Source organism: Cydia pomonella, chromosome 5, assembly GCF_033807575.1.
Source record: "Cydia pomonella isolate Wapato2018A chromosome 5, ilCydPomo1, whole genome shotgun sequence".
NCBI classification, from domain to species: Eukaryota; Metazoa; Arthropoda; class Insecta; order Lepidoptera; family Tortricidae; genus Cydia; species Cydia pomonella.
In genome coordinates, this window is record NC_084707.1 from 9527128 (window position 1) to 9549280 (window position 22153).

The window sequence follows — 22153 nt, forward strand, 5'->3', positions numbered from 1 at the left end:
TGTGTATTCTCAACGGTGTGTTAATATTTAGTAATTTTCTAGAAGTTTTAGACTGGATTTTTTGGATACCTATGTAAGTACACTTAGCTGCGGAATCTCATGGTCACTTATTAAATGAATTTATTTATACTAGTAATGTGTCCGTGTCATTTTGCTACTCACTATACCTATGGTACCTACGATGAAGTAATTTCTAAACAAATGCATTGTAAGTAAAACAGAGGTAATAAAGCCCTTGAGAGATTTTATGTATGACCTAAATACCACCTACGTAAATTACTAAAAATATTAATAAGATATTCTTACAATGTCCAAATGTCTCGTGTCGTGCTCTGAATTATGCCTAGTAGCTAGTGAAACTAATTTGAATAAAAGCGAACTACGAGTATGAATACAATGATACGCCTGTTCTAGAAAAAGATGGCGGTGTAATTGCCGTACAAAGCCTAGCTAGCTTCACCGCTGACTGTTGATTTTTATGGAGCCCTATAATGTACAACGTGACACGGAAGGCTAGTTCACTAATGTAGCCCCCTCGCACTGCAGCACCCAGTGACCTATTATTGCTCTGGCGATAATCCAGCGGCGCGACATTCGCCATGGCCTTGGCGAGGTTAATATATTATTTTAATTGCGGAGGTGTTCGCACGGCTATTATTACAACTAACGTCTTATCTAAGCCGCCATTAGCGCTATTAACGCCGGGAAGTTATATCTTTATAGTGCTTCCTGAAAGAAAAAACCTTTTTCCACTGCTAATTTGACCTATGAACTTTGAATGCGTAGTTAAACTGTAAATGTTGTTGTTTGTGTGGCGCTATAATATTTTAGGTCGATTACGCATTACAAACTACACTTAAGATCAATGAAAACAGATCATTTTTCCAAACATGGATTTTCTATACAATTCAATAGTGTAAATTGTGCACAACTGCCTACATAGAAAATAATAATAATAACAAAATGAAATCTGGTTATTCATTCCAATTGAGTTTGATAGTTACCTACACATTACAGCTATTTTAAGAGAAAATGTACGAGGACTAATGACTGGACTGGATATCCTTCGATACCTCCCTGCCGGGAGGTATGAATGGCCGTGTCCGCCGTTCGGCTGCGACGGCTGTAGCGGGTCGCTCCCCACTGATGTGGGGAGGTCATTCCACGTCTTTGTGTGGACGTGTGTGTTGCTGGTGAAGACCAGCTCTTCGCTACCGCTCGTTACCCAACCCCACGACCCCTAACCTGGCCTGGTGATACCGTTTGAGCGGGGCCAGGTCTGGACTAATGATAATGAGCTGACCTGTGATAACTCGGGGCACATTCTAGGGATTTGATATCTATGTATATGGTTTGTCTCGAAATGGTTTATGTACAGTCAGCGTCAAATACTTTGTAGCAACCAAAGTAGCCAAATAGTTCGGTACACCATATATTTAGTATGGTGTACCGAACTATTTGGCCACTTTGACTGCTACAGAGTATTTGACGCTGACTTTACCTAATGGTATTTTTATGACTTAAGGTAAATTTGGATGGAGGATGTTGACAGTAAAATTGATATAATTAATTGTCGATTAAATATTTTGATATGTCACTTTAGTATAAGTGCCCCGATCCCAGGTTTAATAATTAGATTATGATTTTGTAAGGAATATTTATCGAACGAGCGAGTGAAGCGAACCGAAATTCTTAGATTCAACTTGGAAAACACGGCTAGCTAGAGGCGCGTCCCGGCATCGGCATTTCAATGATTTAAGTTGAACTATTAGAGCATACTTTGTTTCGCAATAACTTAACTAAATTTGTTCGAAAGTTAAATAGATGTCTATGAATCTACTCTATTGAATTTTTGGCAAACCGTCAGTTTTCTGTTCTGACAGTGATTATTACGTTTTCTCAGTATTCCATGTAACCACGAACACTCGTAAGCGCTAAAGGGCACGAAACGTCGAGATGTATTTTAAATTCACTATACGCGATAAAATCTGTTTAGTTTGTGTTTGATTCTTTAAACAATTTTAGTTTTTCACAATTTAAAGGTAACTTGTCGAACTGTATAGAACTGTGACTATTTCGAACTGTGCTGTGTGTGTACGCCACGTCATAGTTGATGAGTAAATTCCACGCTAATCGTAAACACGGCCGACATTCTGTTTGTCCACAATCACCGGGAAACGTCAACACACGCGTATTCACAATTCGAGAACACCACGCGTTGACGGTTTCACTACTACTCAACTCACGTGGATATACTTACTACCCCAGTAGATATACTACGCTTCTGTGACTGGCAAACAACCAAGAAAATACCGGTAACGGCATAACAAACAGGTGTTTCATTATTTCCTATCGTAATTTACTGAGCTTGATACGCATACTAATACAGAGTTGGCTTTCATATCGGGATGTACATGTAGACGTATCAAATATATTTTTAAACGGCTCATTCGTGTAATTTTAAGTCGAAGATTTTTCGAGGAGCTTCAACAGTGTTTGGCCCACATTATAGGTAGGTACGTTGGCGTATGAATGTGGAAAGACACGCGATGAAGTTTGTTTAGTTTGTATTGAATTTAATATGGCAAAATTTATTTTTTGAAAAATTATTCATAAATAAGATAAAATTCCGTCTCAATGTTCTGAAGGGCAAGCTTTAAGGCCCCGTAGATTCGTCTTCTTCTCTCACTCTTACTGAGTGTAAGAGGGAGCGAGATGGATCTGCGTGCTCGGGCCCGTGGAAATCACATTTTTTAACATAATCGATGAGTTCCCTAAAAAATAAAATTGCGCATTTTTAGAAGCAATTTTCATTCCTTTATCTTTTGTGCGTAAATTAGTACAAATTTTTAAAGTGCCTGATATTGGTCATTTTATTCTATTGAGCGAAAGTCAAAAAAGCAGGATTTCAATCGATGAAGTCACTTACGAAAATCCTCAAAATTGCAAATTAAATTTATGGTAACCGTATAGAGATCTAAAAATCGGTACCACTTTTCTAAAACCCCGCTTTCTGAGTCAACGGCATCTTAAATTAAGTTTTCTATTATTTTTACCTAAATATTACAAATCCTGCGTAATGTTTACAAAACACGAGATTTTAATTAAGAGAGGGCGTAAAGCCACGAAATTAGAGGGAAACAAAAGATATAACGCGCTGGAAGATATGACCGTCACGCGGGTTTTTACCTTTACCTCTTATCTTTTATCTCAATTACTCTGAAAACATTGATATATCACTACCTATTTCTTGCTAAAATTATACTGCTATGGTATGCAGAGTAACGATATAAAAATTATTTTTTTAACAAGCAGAAACGTCTGCGAACGATGCTATTAAGCTTAGAATAAATTTAAAAGTGGAAATATTACTGCCTTGGGTGAGACTTGAACTCACTGCCTCTGGATACTCCAGCGCTCTGCCATCTAAGCCACCAAGATGCATGTTTTCTTTTCTTTACGCTCTCAAATGTTTAGTTTTGGGTAACATTTACAATTGTAATCTTAAAGAAAAAAAAAAACAGACTGTGATTTTATGTAACAAATGAAACTATAGGTCTAAACTTAAGCAATATTGTATAAGTACTGTTTGTAAACGACTGTATGTTTCTAAAATATAATAAATAAATAAAGATCTCATCCATAGGCAGCAAATTTTCCACCATATGGGTCTAGGGGACCCTAGTGACATCTACCGTAAGAACGTTATACTTCTTAGACGGCTACCGGAGTTCCAAGTCATATTGGAAATTCACCAGTAACGATGTGCTACCCATACTATTTTTTTTAACAAGCAGAAACGTCTGCGAACGATGGTATTAACCATAGAATAAATTTAAAAGTCGAGAAATTACTGCCTTGGGTGAGACTTGAACTCACGGCTTCTGGATCCAGAGCCGTGAGTTCAAGTCTCACCCAAGGCAGTAATTTTTCCACTTAATATATAAATTTATTCTAAGAGTAACGATATACAACTGAAAATAAATGAAAATTAGACATCGATTCATGCTTTTTTTCTACAGAGACAACTTTAAGTTTTTAAGGTTTTGACTGGTGTCTTGTAAATGTAGTCTAGTTTCCATGAGATTTCTTCATCCCATTGATTAAAATGTGTAAAAATTCAATATATGTATAAACTACAATTTTGTACAAGTTTTTATTACCACCCCTCTTAATTTAATAACTACACTTCTACAAATAAGATAACTTTATGCTCACCTCTATTAATGGAACCCTCTGTAAATGAGACGGATGTTTATTTATGTCTGGCAGTCTGAGACACTGATTAAATGGAATATCTCTTTAAGTGAGTCCAAGGTCCCAGTTATCCAGGTTTCACTGTATTATAATATACTGTAAAAGTATTCTAAGTATTTTATGTGTAAGTTTATGTATGCATATATTACATATAGTTGTTATTTTAGCTTCTACAACACACATACAGATTTAAGCATATTTATCGTAACTATACTAAAGATTTTTACGATGACCAAAGATTAATTTAGCAACATCAAAGCAACTTTATTCTTGGATATAAAAACATTTCGGGAATATATCAAACGTAAATAATTATTTATCAGTTGATATAATTAGTTATTATTATCAAGACAGGCATTAGATCCAAAATCTAGAGATCACGAGATTAATCTCGTGACGAATTGTAGCACTTACATTTTCATAAACGAAGTGGCATCATGTGCATGTGCACTTTATTTGTATTAAAAATTAGATTTTTATTTGGTTGTCTGTTCCTCCTTCATGCAAAAATGGCTTATCATATTTCGATAATGTTTGGCATACAGATAATATATATAACCTAAAAAAATAAATAAGGATAATTTTTATCCCGGAATTTATCCCCTAAGGAGGTGCAAAAGGTTTTGCAGTTTAGGAGGAGAGTATTAATTCGAAAAGGGTCATCAACTTCTACACGAACGGAATCACAGGTAGAGGTTGATGTTAGGCACTCACATTCGCTCGAATACACTAACCCTGTGTAGGACTAAAGAAAAGAAAGGACGCGTAGTATGTTGCGCGTGCGACACAGATAGGATCAGGTGGGTCAACGTACGAAACTTTATTAAAGCGAATGTTTTATCCCATCACAAACATTTTCATGTAAAATGTAGCCAAGACGAGACTATAAGGCTCGCACAGTCAAAAAGTTATCAGATCTCTTGTAGAGCCAAGCTTCTCTACAAGCCCTAACTTCACAAACTCTACACCTTAGTCAACATATATGGCCTGGCCGTTTCGCTACCATCACATGGGTGTAAGGTGTAAAATGTATTCACTATTAATTTTTTTGTATTATACAATACTTCTTGTGATAACGAAACGACCACGCCACATATTTTGACTAAAGAGTAGAATTTGTGAAGTTAGGGCTTGTAGAGTTCAAAGCTTGGCTCTACAAGAGATTTGATAACTTTTTGACAGTGCGAGGTTATGGTTTTTTTTTAAACTACGTCGGTGGCAAACAAGCCTACGGCCCACCTGATAGTAAGCAGTCTCCGTAGCCTATGTACACCTGCAACTCCAAAGGAGTAACATGCGCGTTGCCGACCCTAATAACCCTCCCATCCCTCGTTGAGATGGTCTCGTCTTAGCTACATTTTACATGAAAATGTTTTTGATGGAATTTCACTTCTTTTTGTAAGTCGCTTGTGACAATCTTCCATCCCCTAATTTAAAGGGTTGGGGGTGATTTACTATTAAAAATCCTGAAATATTCCCTATACAAACTTCAACCCCCTTTTCCCCCGCTAACGCCATTTTTCACCCTTAAGGGGTGATTTTGGGATGAAAACTATTATATATTCTTCCCCATAACAAAAACTACATATCTACATGCCAAATTTCAACTAAATTTGTTCAGCGGTTATTGATTCCCCGTACAAAATTCCACCCCCCTTTTCACCCCCTTAAGGGTAAAAAATCTCAATTTTTGAATTTTTTGTTATTTCGGCTCTACATACCAAGTTTTAGGTTCCTGGGACATCAGGAAGTACCCTAAAGATTTTGATGATCATCAGTGAGCGAGTGAGTCAGTGACGAAATCGGGGTATTTTTAGATATGAATAAAATCTAAAGTATGAGAGCTATGCAATTGAAATTTTTTATGCTTAATAATTCTACTATTGACTTTATGTCCCGAGAATTTTGTTCATCTGGTAAAATCCAAATCCAAGTTATGAGGGTTAAAAAAAAAAACAACGAAGCGCTTCGAGAAAAGGTAGGTAGTAGTGCCCTTGCGCTTCGTTTTGCTTGTCTTGGCAGATTATTTAAAGAGTCCCCGGCAAGCTCGGCCGAATTTCACCTTCCCATACAATCGGAGTTTCGTTCTCATTTTAAAACTACATGTTGAAGCTTTGCACATATTATGACATGCGGTATATCTAGGACTGAAATTAGTTTATATTGCTCCACTTTATAAAACAAACAAAATAGGGCAAAAAAAAAGGTTTTGTATGAAAATCTTAAATTATGAATGATCTTTAAAATGAGAGCCTAACTACGTTTGTATGAAGAACCAAGCTTGCTGAGGACCCTTAATGGTTTTTCAAGTCTTGGTGAATTTTCTTGCGCATGAGAGGAGGCCTGGTACCCAGCAGTAGGACGTATATAGGCTGAATTATTATGGTGATTTTTGACGCACATCAAAGGAAACCTTTATTAACCACCACGTAGACTCCATTAGTCCGCGTAGTCTCTCGTTTTAGGTTAAGAAATGGCCTTAAAAGTTATTTTCACATCAGCAGCTCGAACAAGGGTAATTTGCTGCTTAAAAAATGAGATTTTGCTCACTGAGTGAGACAAAATAACATTCAAGTGACCTTTATATTCGAATGTCATTTCAACGTGCGGGGCCTAATATAAGTTCGAAGTATTTGGATTCTATTGTCTTTGTCCCTTTCACGTCATTAGCAAAAAGAAATGAACGAAAAAGTGCATACGTAATTCAACGGTATATTGACGGTTAATAATAGACCCCCGAAATAAGTCAGACCGAATCGTTCCAAAACACCCTACGAGTCTTCATTCGTAATATTTTAATTAATGAAATAAAAGTTTAAATTTTAATAAAAACACCATATTTTACCTACTTTATTATACAATCAAAACAATGAACTTATACAAACTTACGCAATTGTTACGCAGTAAATAATTCTACTAACTAATTTTAACGATCTCTACTATAGTTGACAAAAGTATCCGCAATTCGGACCGTATCTTACGAAGTTTTTTTTACAAAAAAAAAGTTGTCGATTGAACTGTCAATTGATGTTCGTTAATTCATTATTTTTGTATTATTTTATTGAAATTTCTTTCGTTTTGTTTTATTGCGGTAATTAAAGTTAATTGTTAGAATACCTTCACAAAACATGAGTGAAATAGTGATAAAGACGGATTACATTTTTTCAGGTTGCATTTTTTGATGGCTGACTGACGTGAAAAATTTTGTGTACTACACGAGATCAAAGTTATTTACATCTCGTGCGCTTTTGAGTCCCTTTACTACGCTCAAGATTCTTTCGCTTGCACGGGACTCAAAACAAGCACTAGAAGAAATATCAAACTTTGTTCTCTTGTTGTACAAATAACTATAGTGTTAATTGACAAAACGAATTTGCGAACGTCTGACAGCCCCATAGAATGACACTGGTAATTAAAGTACCAATTCAGCTTTGACATGGGTAAATATAGAACGGATTCAATAAGTCTGCCTGATTATAATTGGCATCCAATTATATTTGCACTGTCTGCTTGTCTAACCAATAATCACTGCCGGCTGAACGAAAATAGGACAACTGATAAATAGAGCCAAAAGCAATAAACTGGAGTCTTGAATCGTCGCAAATCCTACGCCTTAATAAAAACTGAATCAAAATCCACTCCTCAGTTGATCTGTAATGAGTGGTTTATAATGTTTGTTATCATTTACAAAATTTAACTCAACATTTTGTACAATTTAGCAACTTAATGTTATTTCGGAATGTATCATACGCATAATTACGAAATTTGGGACACATGCATCTACCTAATCTAGGGCTTAAACTATGTATTTTCTTATGGCGACAGGTACCCTAGTAAGTAACAGAAGTTTACAATTTTGCTTAAACTAAAACCATATGTTACAATCCGGGACAGGCGGTCGGAACAAGTAATAAAGATATTGTAATATCTTATACTTGGTAGTAATAAAGATATTATGGCACCATAAATGTTACCAACAGTTATTAGTCATAACTAACTGATGGTGAATCTTAATTATACCTTATTCATAATATATATATTATGAATAAAGGAAATCGAACAATGACCTTTTCTTCAACAACCTATTATATCTATATATTTATTATTATTATTTTTATGAAAATGTCCTGCGGTGGCAGCATGATTGTATTTTTATCGCCTGTCACTTTCGCACTTACATAAAGCATGTTTTAAAGCCGAATTTCTAATGTCTGTAGGTAGATTTATATGTATTGAAATGTTAGTACCAGGCCAGCCAAGATGACTATCGTTTATACGATAAAAGAAAAAATAAATATCAGGATGACAGACGCGAACGAATAATTACGTGATGATTCCCATTCATTACTCATTATTACTTACGAGCTTATGATAGTGACCTAACACTGACATATTCGCTAGCGTGTGCGTAACTTACTTTCTATGCATCACGCTCGTACTGGCATATTAGTGCGAGCGAGATGTATAGAAAATAACTTACGCAGACGTTAGCGATAATATCAGTTTAGGCAGTCGCGGTAAAAGGCTACTGATACGGTAGAGAAACAAAAAAGATAAAATTAATGGTCTTTACGAATGTAAATAAGAAGTAACAGATTTTGCCCGTCGTCGGGTGAGAATACGTTTGTGCCATACGCCATTTACATTAGTTTGCAGGAGAGCGAAAAGAAGAAAAAAAATAACGAAAAGTATAATATTTAGGAAATATTGACTTATTTATCATTTAGGCATATATTACGTACCTATACTATTTATAGGACCATACAAATATATTGAATAGTGGTAATCATGAAATCATCCGTTTTTGATGATTAAATGCTAAACGTACAATGTATGACATGGCACAAAATTTTGAATATATTATAATTTTTGTGATAATTTTCTGTTAATTATTCTATAGTAAAATATGGATATGGCACATTTTTGAAAAATATTTTTTTAATACTGATTTAGAGTAACCGGTATTCTGCTTAAATCATTGACAGCAATTATAAGTATTATAACATATTTTTTGTTATCTTAGAAATCGTTAAAAAAAACGGTTTTTCCCAAATATGGGTGTGGCACAAATGTATTCTCAGCCGAAAGGATATTGTAAAAAATTAGACGACGTTGAAAAAAAATATATTTTTATACCTATTTGTATGCTATGTTTATATATTTCAGTAAGCTTTCTCTCGATGTACCATTTATTTTTTTGGGCCAAACATTGTTCATTAATTGGATCAAACATTTTTTAGTTAGAACTAAAACTTCAGACGTCCTTCAAATACATGGCATGTTACATACTAGTAGAGAAGACAGATAGGTTTAGTGATATAGGTAGACAGTTTCCGAGACTAATTAACTGTCATCGCTGGTTGCATGCAGCGCCAGCGCCTGCCCACCGCGTCGTTGCAAACATGATTCCTAATTAGATATCCAATCCTCACCACCGTCCCCAGTGACAATTATTTAGATTCAGACAGATATTGTTTCGCAGCTCATAATTGTAGAGCTTTCATTAGTCACAGACAATGTTAGTAGTATCTAGATAGTAAAGTATATCTGTACCCCTAGGGTTTTATGCGATTTGCGTTAAGAGGCTGTCAACACCCAATGTCCTTGAAATTGATGTTACTTAAACAGTTTTTTTAAGAAAGACTATTTGTTTTAGTCAAGTAAGAAAAATATATGTTCATATTAATTATATTTCAAACACCGTGGTTGTACTCGATACATGATTGAACGAAATCGGCTCGATAGAAAATAATTGCAAAGATTGGTCTTAAAATCACAATTAAACGGTTTTATGTATTTATTGTTCTGACTTATGGGTCTGCAATTAAAATCACAATTTCAAAACATTTATATCTAAACCGTGGTTGAGTAAAATTACACTAATAATCCACTTTTTTTTATTTAAATATTTTTCTTATTATTCCCTTGCCCAGGTCCAGTGACATGCGACAGTGCTATCTCATTTACTCCGATACAAATAGACAGTGTGCGCGCTTTAGGTATTGACAGCCTCTTAAGTATCATTTTGTATGGGATTTTGAGTTTCCAAAACGTCCCGCTTGACGCGCTGTTTCTAAATCCCATACAAAATGAGACAATGCAAACGCGTACGTCACGTAACGCTATCGAATAAATTTACACTAGGGGTTCAGAACACGCTTTTGTATATAAAATACGTTTGGTTTATTAGTATTTGTACCTAATAAGCCACGCTCGCGCCCATGCGCGTAATAATTAATAAAGAAGCTTTAAACACTATATAAAAAGAAACTTGTCAGGATGTTGTCGTCGACGGATACGTCTGGGAGGACATCATCATCATCATTAGTAGTATAACAGTAATAAAAATAACAATATACAGTGATAAAATTAATTAATCTACAGTAAATTAAAAATTTGAATTATTATATAACATAAACGAATTAATAAAAATTGTCTGTTTTCTTAATGGAAAGTATGGTCCTAAAACTATACCTATCGTATATCAAACAAATAAACTCAGAAGCTACGTACTGTCAAATATTATCAAGTAATTTATTACACATGAAGTAATTTTTATACCTACAACACAGACCGTGCGTTTAGCTGGCTATGAGCTTACTATGGGACTAGGTATAAGTATTGTATAATTACCCTTTGTTTAAACTACAGTGGATATATCTGCAATAGTAGATTGTTAGTAAATATTTATACTACTTTAGAAACGTAAATATTGTAAACATTGATGATACAATTTTTGTTGGCCAATCTTCAGATTCTTGGAACTGTGTCAAAACCGAAATATTCATCCTTGTCAGCGGCAAACATACAAATGTTCCACTTTATTATAACAAACATTATCTCGAAAAATATAATAATAGCTAGATTATTAATGGGCAGGCATATATACCCAATATGCTATAAAACATATTCATGGAGATGCTACACTGCGACAACCATGTTTGAACCGTACGTCGTGTGGAAGCGCGCACAAGAAGAAATAATGAAATTTGAATTTTACGGATCTTAAATAATAACAAAATGCAAACAAGTATAATGGTCTGTAAGCTTCAATTTAGTACATGTTGTCTTGTAAAATTTTACTTTAATCCAATTTAATTTATTAAATGTATAGGTACAAGACGAACCGGATGTCGTTCAATCTGAAAATTTCTAGCGATGTAGTTTGCTACCTAAACATCTAAGCTGCAAATTATTTTTACGAGCATAACCAATTCATCCATCTGGACCGGCAAATGGGTTTTTGCAACTATGACAAGCTAGTAGCTTTTACGTGACATTTAATTCGCAGCATTACAATACCTTAATTATTCTTTATGCATGCCCAGTGAATCGCGACAGAATCGTCACCGCGAGCTATGGAATTAATCTCCGAAATGAACTTCAATGCAGCCCTAGAATGAGTCTGACTGCTGGGAGCCACGAGCAATTCCAAATGCATACATGAATAACAAATGACTGCACTTGCTTTTCACTAATTTGCTTGCAACCCGTTCTTAACCAGTGAATTAATTTTCATTATACAAATTGCCGTTCAGCGCTTAATTTACGGACATATTTCAGTCTAAAATACTTTGAACCTAAGAGAATAATAGTTGGTGAATGGCAAATACGAGTAATAAATTTAATAATATAAAACGTCATTTTTATAAAATCATCTGTACCTATTCGTACATGTAAATGCTCTCCAACTCTCCAAGTTTCTGACCTAGCTGTTTCACTCACCTAATCTGTAGTCGTTTTGTATACATAGATATAATCTTTCACCTTGCTGAGGCGCGGTTGTGGACTTCAATCAACGGACGGAAATGAAATGTAATTTCCATTGTGCCTGAAAAGTTCCACTAATGCCGCACGAAACAGCTAGTTACTTATATTCTGAGCTATTGTACAAATGTTTTCATTTAGTAAGAGAACCTTTACCGCCTACTTATATTGTACGCGTTTTGAGCGTTTACGACATAATAATGTCATGAGCATTTCGGATTTAAGGCCCCGCCATTCGGTCAAATGTCAAGTATGCATTAACGCTCAAAAGCCGCCTTACGGGGTCTTTTATAGTCTGTAAACCAAATAGCCATTATTGTTATTGCTGCAATTTACAAAAAAGAACCGATAGAGCCTACCGAGTCTGACCAAAAGAGTGTAATTCTGGCCTGGTTATCCCGAATGCAGTAATCACATTGGAAAAATCATGCAATCGTTTATCTCTCCTATAATAAGGTATTTATTTAAACGATGTTTTTTATGCAAGTACTGCATTTGCGATAAGCAGGGCAGAATTTTGGCCTAATACTTAGACGAATGATGAAGTACTAAAAATATGTGAGTTAAACCTTAAAATTAGCTTAACGTTAGTATGACTCACGGCAGTCTTAATTCGAAGACTTACATAGTTGGTATTCAAAACCAAAGAATAAAATTCTCGTATGCGTTGCGTTTCTCTCGTTCTCTCTTAGCGTGTTGTCGATGCCACAAAGTGTTCGCATAGAACAAACCGTATGTACGAGTACTGGGTTATTTTCCACTTCAGCGGAACCAGCGGTATCATTGCAATGATATTACCACAAACAATGTTTCTGTAAAAGGAATGTGAATGTAAGATTTTCCTTTCGCCAGTAACTGCTAAAGTTTGCACAGCCCGAGTGGAATCCGCATAACAATGCCTCAGACACTACAATGGAGGCACGTCGCAGGCGTTCGATTATAATACTTATTGAATTCTCGGGCTATTTTACATGCAAAAAGGCTTGTGAATGAGGAAATTAGAAGAATAGACGATATTATGACTTATTGAATGAATCTAAAATGAAAAAAAATGCATTGATTTTTGATATTGGTCCATTGTATTTTGAATCTGGTATATTTGTGAGCGTTTTAGTCGCTCCGATATAATTTGTAAAATAGTATTTGTAGTTACGTCTTAAATAGGAATGCATACGTGTTTGGACGAGTCAGCCATCAGGCTATGATTACCTAAGCATGCCTGAAGGGGTTCACTGATTACCAGTTCGCTGGACGATATCGGCCTGTCAGTTATTGGCAAAAGCTGACAATCGCGAATATTTGACAGTCCGATATCGTCCGGCGAACTGGTAATCAGTGGTCCCCTTTAGGCATATAAATTTGCTTTATACAAATACAATTTAGGAAAATCGTGTAACTGACTGAGATTCTCAATCTCAAAGCATAAAGAAGACATAAGTACGACAGGCACGCGTGCTGCAGAATGAAGAAAGCTTTTAACACAGCGCTTTCTTCTTGTCACAATGGGTATATCTTACTCGTAGTCGCATGCCAGCGCACTTACATGGGGCATTATAGCTAAAGCCTGAGTAACTGCACACCAAAAATATGCTCAAGCCATTATAGTGAGATTTACACCGCCCGAGCCATTTGTAGGTCTAAATTGAAATTAATGGAAGTGTAAGGTTTAGGTGACACAGGTGTTTTGTGTAAAATAAATGAAATAGAATGTTGTATTCAACTCACAAACAAATTATTTATTTATTTTAAGTTTGAGGCAGGCAACAAGGCCCATATAAATTGAATAAACCTAAAGACTAAACAATATTTTGGTGACGGGTTGGCGATGGCGTGGCCCCGTTGAATCGTCTGCTCTTGTGTCGGTTTCGGCTGTTTGCCCCGGGACCTCTGAAACACGAGACCTTTCGGCAAGAAGTCGGCGCACTCAATGATCTCCTGCAGCGGTCTGCGGTAGAGGATTACTACTACCAACCTTATCTGTTATATGTTTTTAAATCTTATAGTTCTTATATCAGTTAATTTCGGCATCAAGTTAAAGTTGCATTTGTCTAGTTAACTATTTAAGTTAAGGCACATGTGTTGAATAGCTCCAATTGAATAAAAACCAAAATCCCACCGAGCATACCACCAAGCATTTTCCATTTGCGATTTATTAATCGTGTCGTGTATTGTTTTTGCGTGGTAAGGTTGGAATTTTACAATCCACATCTACAATTCACAAATTGTATATTACAATCACGATTAAATATATAGATATTCTACTTTCATTAGTTTATGTTTCTTTCCATTTAATTATTTATATCGCGAAGAATGTCATTGCATTGCGTTTCCACTCATTATTCGACACAAAATTTAATCAGTTTATTTCAAACGCGTTTAAACAATGGAAGCACGCACATTGATTTAACGTTTCCAAGAAAATTGGACGGAGCACGTCATAGATCGCGCGTTAGGTATATCTACGGCGCCGCCAGACAGATGCGCCCGTATTACAAGGGAATTGAGAAACATTCATCTTACTTTATATTTACAGTTTGTTACAGCCCGTCTTTTCCATTTATCCACGTACTTTGCCTTTAATAATTAATTTTCCGATCAGACCATCCCGTTTTATTCCAGGTTAATCTCTGTAAATGGCTGAGCATTTACGTGGCTGTAGTCTCATAATATAGCTTGCTTGTACCTACGTTGGGACGTACTCGTTGTTCTTGTTCTTATTTCTCATATTGAACGAGGTAAATACAATACCTATGTATTGTTGGATGCAGGCTTGCTGCGTCTATATGCTTGCACAAAGGGGCAGGTAGCTTTTTTACATTGATTTACTAGAGCGAGATGAAATTGGGAAGGCATCGATTCTGCCCGGATGTTTCGCTGCATTTGCAGAGTTAGGTGCAGGCCTGAGTAAACACGGCCGTTTACAAAGAGCTCTCCTATTATTCGGCCGTCGGTTATCGACGCTCGGCTGTCGGCCTCGGCACTCTTGTTCACCCTGTAATTTCCGCACACGTTTGATTGACCACGAAAACAATGCAGCGTGCAGGTGTGCCCGAATTTCAGCTGCATTCAATATATTCGTACTGACGAAGTCATAAATATATACACAATTATACATTAGTGTTAGTTTGTAAGTCATAACAGTAATTTAACTAGAAACTTAGGCTTGGCTAAACATTTCATTCTACATGTTAGCAGATTTAAAAGACGGAAATGGGTACAGCATATTACGCTTAGGTACGTCTACAAGAAAAAAAGAGGAATAAAATTACAGCCCACGAAACCACAATGTTCGCTTCCAGTTTCTTGCAAGATTTATTCACGTATAGACCTACATATAAAATGTGGTAAATAAATTGCAACTTACTGTTGCTTTAGATTTTATTTTGGTTTGGTTAAATTAAACTAATAGGAATATGAATAGGTATGTAGTTTGTAACAATAAGATATATATTAATATGCTATAAATAGTATTTTCAATGGTGACTGTATGAAGTCATAGTCATTATATATTTACCTATCACTTTCGAGTTACGTGCCTAGAACGGTTAATCGACTGTTAGTAATATAACCTATCCGAATAGAAGATTAAGTGGCCAGTAAATCTTCCCCATCGAAGCGGATTACTTTAAATATTAAAAATTGTAATATCGTCGTTCCTGCTTGATACAAATTTGTGTTATCAGAAATAAAGGGGATATTTCACTCTTTGTCCTAGCTGAGCGTTCCTTTAAATAATGCCACTTTTATTATATTTGTATTTTTTTTCATATATTTTATGTTTTTCTACTTAGAATCACGATCTCTTTCGATCCTAATGGGATAAAAAATGCCCCTAAGTTTTTTCTCCTATAGTGTTACCATTTCTCCATACATATACTTTGTATAGAAATTTTGGGACACATTTGTTCTCCTATAAGGATGAAAAGGGCTCGCGATATTGACTAGAAATAACAAAAAAGTGGCAAAAAGATCACATAAAATTTATGACAAAAAAATGCTTCCGCCATCATGCGATGGGAGATCTAAATATAAATACATTCTCCATATAGTACATGTCATCCACGATGACGCGCAGATTTGTCAAATCTAACCTTTAATAACATGACATTACAAGTTAAGGCACGATTCTTCGTGAATGACACGATCTATACATGTGTAATCAGAACCCCAGAGTGTAAATTTATTCGATAGCGTGACGTGCCGTACGCGTTTGCGTTTAGTCTCATTTTGTATGGGATTTAGAAACAGCGCGCCAAGCGCTTTTGGAAACTCAAAAAACCCCTTACAATATGAGGATTAACGCAAACGCGTACCCATAGAAATAGGATAGTAGTAGTAGCGAAGCGTTTGACATGTCTCTGCGTGTACCTCACGTTACGATATCGAATAAATTTACACTAGGGGTACCAATAGCAGATTGAAAAATTGCACCAGCACTAACCTCTGGTTATCACACATGTGCGAGTGACGTTTGAACGCGTCAGATATTTCCTGGCGCGGAGCGGATCGCATCGCCGACACGCAGTGGTGACGCGCTTATAGCGACAACTCGAAATAGAATGCTTTAACAAATACCGATGACGTTTTTGTCGTAGCGACTTTATTTTATTTACGCCTTAAAATACATTCAAATAGCTGTTTATATTTATATATAACTAAAAACTGCTTTGCTTTTATTACTTAGGTGCATTATGTGTCAGATTACATGTAATTGAGGGTTCCGTAACTTCATGCAATATGAAAAGCCATACAAGCAAAAAGATAATTACACTAATTACGCCGTTTCAATAAGATAAATAAGTTTTTTGAAAGAAAAAACTCATTCATGGTTCAACTGATCAAATAAAAATAAAAACTGATCATATTAAATTTCCAGAGAAATTATTTATTAAGCTTTATTATAAATTATTCTAAAAGTAGGTAAACACTGAATTAAAACACGTTTTTAGCAACCAAAAACCTTTCAAATGATGTACTAGCATTGATTTTAAATAAATTTTAGGTTTTTTTTCACTTATAATTGGTTTTTTTGGGTTATAATTGGGTCAATTTGGGTTTTTTGGACCCGGGTATGTCCTTAAACTACGTCCAAAAGAGAGGTATGGGCAATGTGAATGTCATCTCGCCTTGTGTGGTAGGGCACAGCACAGCAGATGTCATTCCAGATCTAGAGCAGAGCCCAACTGGGGAAGTACCTCCACCTTACAGAAAACCGCAGCCAAATAACACTTGACCCTACTCATAGTGTTGTGTTCCTGCCGGTGAGTAAGGTTGCCAGAGCTCAACGAGGGGGGTGGGGTTAGGGTCGGCAACGCGCAAGTAACTCCTCTGGAGTTGCAGGTGTACATAGGCTACGGAGACTGCTTACCATCAGGCAGGCCGTATGCTTGTTTGCCACCGACGTAGTATAAAAAAAAAAAACTTATATCTATGGAGTGCCCCCCCCCCCCCCCTAAAAATACACGGGGATGTTTTGTACCACCATTCATACTCTAAGTAGTGACTTCGTAGGTCACACTGGACAACTTTGATTATGGAATCAATGCCAAAATCGCAAAAAAAAATTGACTGTTTTACACATTCCGGCTGATGCGATGCCGCTGATTTCAATGGGACAGCAAAATTTTTTTTCGCGATTTCGGCATGGCCCAATAATAAAAGTTGTTCAGTTTGACCTATAAAGTCACTACGCAGAGTATGAACGGTGGTTAAAATTTCTCCTTTATTATGGTATATTTAAAAAAAACTTATAAATTAAGTAGGGGATCACAAAATACACCTACGTTCTGAATTTTATTAAAACATGACGAAACTCTCGTTTTAGCCATTTTGGCTACGGAACCCTAAAAATGAGAAAAATATGAAATTATGATGTAACAAACATTAAAAAAAAACATACAACCGAATTGATAACCTATTCCGTTTGAAATCTTGAAGTCGGTTAAAAAGAAATGATATTCATGAAATAGACATTTGATACAAAAACAAATTGCTATGGATAAAATTGTTGGACAGTAATATAAATTATATTGGATATTAATATTTATATTAAATCTTTTCCATCAGATATTTCCAATAATCGGGGACGTTTCCTCAGGACCTTGTGAGCGAAGTACGCGGGCCCAAAATAGACCGAAGGTTGCAGCCTTGCTTGTTTTCGTCAAATATATCTGCGTATCGAAGTTGTGACGCACGCACGGGGCAGGGCGGGGGTGCGGCTGTTACATCACGAGTGACGTCACGCTACGCCGTAGAGGTGCTACGGTCGCAGCGGCTGTCAGCGCTTTCAGACTAGCCGTTTTTTATACGCTGTTGTGTAAGCGTGATCCATGAGATGTGAAATTCGATATTATGGTATTGATGTAACATTATCTCAGTGCAATTTACAGTCATGAATAAGTACTAGACGACCTGTCTGACCTAGTGGGTGTCCTGCCCATGAAGCCGATCGGGACCATAGGCTTCTAATCCTAGTTAGGGCATGAGTTTGATGAGCACGGATATTCTTAAGTCATGGGTGTTTTCTATGTATTTAGATATTATGTATATATCGTTGTCTAAGTACCCACAACACAAGAATTATATTTGACTGTGTTTCTATAATATTTATTTATTCACACTAAGATTAATGGGAAATCATTAATATAGTTATCTTAAGTGAACAGTGATACGTAGTTTGCGTGTATGTATAAGGAATTTCTACGACCAAATAACAACGCTAGTGAACGCGTCAGCAACCCTCTGGCTGTAGATCGCTTGTCATCAAAGTACTCACTGTGATTTGAAAAGGTATAGCAATAATGTTTACTGAGAACAAACAATATATTTACTTAATGTATTGCTTGGACGATATTTGACGAGACGATTTTTTTTATGAGGTACCCATTTCTATTAAACCAAATGGAAATGTGTTGAATAAAGATATACGGGAAACTAGATCACGTTGGCTCTGCTGACTTGACAATTTATGTATCGCAATGAAACGTGCACGTCATAAATCTAGGTTTATAGTTCCACAAAAAGCTACAAATCGTATGCAATAACCCCACGGCACGGTGCAAGCGCGTGAGAAAAAGGGCAACCGATGCATATCGGAGCGCCGCGCCATAGTACCTGTGGCTTCTTTGGTGGAAAACGTTACATGACGTGAATGCAAGTCTTTCGTCCATGAAAAATGCAATTTTTCAGTCTATTCTTCCACATGCATTCAAAGTAGATTTCAATCGAAAACGTGTGGCTAGCTCGCAATGCTTGCACGACTTATCAAATGTGAAAAACTTCGACATATAGTTAAATAAACAAGAGTTGAGTCTAAATTGAAAACATATAGCCGAAGATTTATTTCCTTGCTTCGCAGCTTGTAAACGTTGTTCAGTTGGAGCTACATATTATCTCGCAGAGTATGCCTAAATGTAGAAAAACAACCCGTATATACTATACAAAACTAGCCGATCAAATAACTCTTCAAAAGTATCTACAGTAAGTTCTGTAACAGCTTAACAAAAAGTGAAGTCTTTAATATAGAAGAACTAAGACTGTAAAAAATATATTTTTGAACTCGAATTTTAGAAAATTATCTATATTTGGAAAAGTTATACGGAATATCAGATACTTTTGGCGCGTTGATTCATCTGCCACTTTTGATGCTGACTGTACTCGAAATACGAGTAGATTTTGTGGATCATACACATTTTTTGCAAACTTATTCGCGTCTTTCCTGTAAACATCGCAGATTGAAGGGAACCTAAAGCCAATTTTAACGTGGCACTCTTACAGGCGGAATATTTTGTTTTTTTCAGTACTTGAGACTCAAATAAGAATAAACGGGATATCTAGGTGGGTGACCTTTTTCTAAAATGTGTGTTGACCCTAGTTTTTTTTATACCACGACGGTGGCAAACAAGCGTACGGGCCGCCAGATGGTAAGCAGTCACCGCAGCCTGTGGACGCCTGCAACTCCAGAGGTGTTACATGCGCGTTGCCGACCCTTGTGCATTAATAATGTTAATATAGTATGTATGTCTAAAAAAGAAATTAATATCATTTCAGCTTAATTTTGTTTATGTATTCTAAATATAATTTTTCGACTTTAATAATCAACCCAAACGCCTCTACCGTTAAAGTTTTCTTACGCATAAAAGACCAAAAAAAGTTGTATTACAACGGTAAAAAAGCTTGCAACACCGTATTTAACACGGCCCTTTGTCTCCTTCGTTAACTGTAAACTGTTTACCCAATTAAACATCGTAAAACAAACAGTTCCCTGTAAAATAAACAAGCCCGTAGGTCCCCGAATCCTGCCTCTCAAACCTTTTACTTACCTCCAGGATATTTTGAACATTTGTGACGTTCCACGGGTAAAGGTACCTTATGGCGGTTGGCTTAGGCTATTATTAACGACGCTGCAATACTAAGGGCCAACACACGTACCCACGATACGACGTCGTCTCACGTTGCGGCGTCGTGTCACGATACGGCGTTGTGTCGCGGGGCCAACACACACACCCACGACACGACGTGGTATAGTCGGTATGTCAACACACATTAACCCTAAAGCGGTGCTACGCAACGTAAGCGCCAATCGCCATAAGGTACCTTTACTCGTGGAACGTCACATTTTGTCATCCCTTTACTTCAAACAAGTCGGGTTTGCATACTCGACTGCCAATGTACATTACTATATCACGCGCGCGACTTTTATTTCGCGCTTCAAGTTTTGTCTTGAGTTATCTGGCTGAAAGTAGATAAAAGTAGAGACGTAGGTTTACCTTTTAATCTAGCTAGACACATTTTTCTGCAATGTTTCGTTGAATACGATTTTATTTATTACAAACGTTATATTTTATACCACCTGACGCTAATTATTAGAGAATACAGAAACGAAAATAAAAAGAATTATAATAAATACTTAAATTGTATTTATTAGGCGTAATTAAGAAGTAAATAGGTACATAATGAGTTATTTTTCCACCACATTACAAAAACAATATTGACTTTGAGATATGAAACAATTTTTAGGTTAAGTGTGAAATTGTTCATATTTAATACAAAATTAAATTCACGCGGCGGAGGTTCCCCGCAGATTAAATTAGATCCTTACTTGCTAGTAAAAGGTTGTTTCACTTTATTGGGAATTACACAACGATTGGACGCCATTTCGCCAGCCCATAACAGGCGTCTGTTAAAACTACGACGTCGTTTTATAATTGTGCAGTTTTACGGTCCTTGTATACTAAAATTTACTTTATTGCTGCATTTGAAGCACTAAACATTTGAGTTTTCTAAGTACGTATGTTTATGTAAATGTGTCTTTTTCATGAATGTATTTTTCTTTATGTATAGTTTAACTAATCTACTATTACCATTTAATAAGATGTTTAAGATGAGCCACCTACAAGTAACGACAGAGATATTTAAGATTTTAATTGCGTTTCAATATTATCATTAATTTTAAAGCTATGAGCCAATCCCTAAACCAAGTTATAGAGCCATATCTATTTGAATGCATTTAACATGCTTACATCCGTTGTGCGGGCGCAGGCGCTCCAATCAGTTGAAGAAGAATATTTCCCAGTATAATATTTGCTCGGATCTAGAATCACTGTTTGAGCAAGCGACGGAGCGTCTGCGGCGTGCTCTATTCAAACTGGCAAGTAGTCCTCAAGTCACTAACAATATCCTAGCAACTTTTGTTTGTAAAGCGTAGCTTGCCTCATTTTCGAGAAAAATTGTTTATGGGTAAAATACGATGTCTATTACAAATTCTTAGGCTACGGTCTGTTTAAAACCCCAACCGCGACAGGCAACGTGCCGTGAAGTTCGACAGGCAAGTGACCCGCTGCCCGCCTCGGGTGCCTGCTGGGCGCGTAGCCAACTTGCAAATCGTTAACGCTCCGTAGCGAACGAAACTCACTGTCGCACTAATCCGGAAGAGTGATAGAGATAGATAACTACGACGACTACATTACGCTACACAGCGTTAACGACTGGCGTGTTGGCTACTTTGGTGATCTGTTTGACATATAGTCGTCGGCTTATTAATAAGGAAAATAAAAATAAAATGAAATAAAAGTATCTACTCATCTTTTCTCTGGTAATCAGCTTTATAGACGCTGCGGCGGGTGACCTT

The 22153-nt window shown here is 36.3% G+C and overlaps 1 protein-coding gene across 2 annotated transcripts in view; it reads left to right on the forward strand.

The window, feature by feature from the left end:
* LOC133517670 (inactive dipeptidyl peptidase 10) overlaps positions 1-22153 on the forward strand; it is a 145195-nt gene that overhangs the window by 11810 nt on the left and 111232 nt on the right. The gene's annotated exons all lie outside the window — the stretch shown is intronic.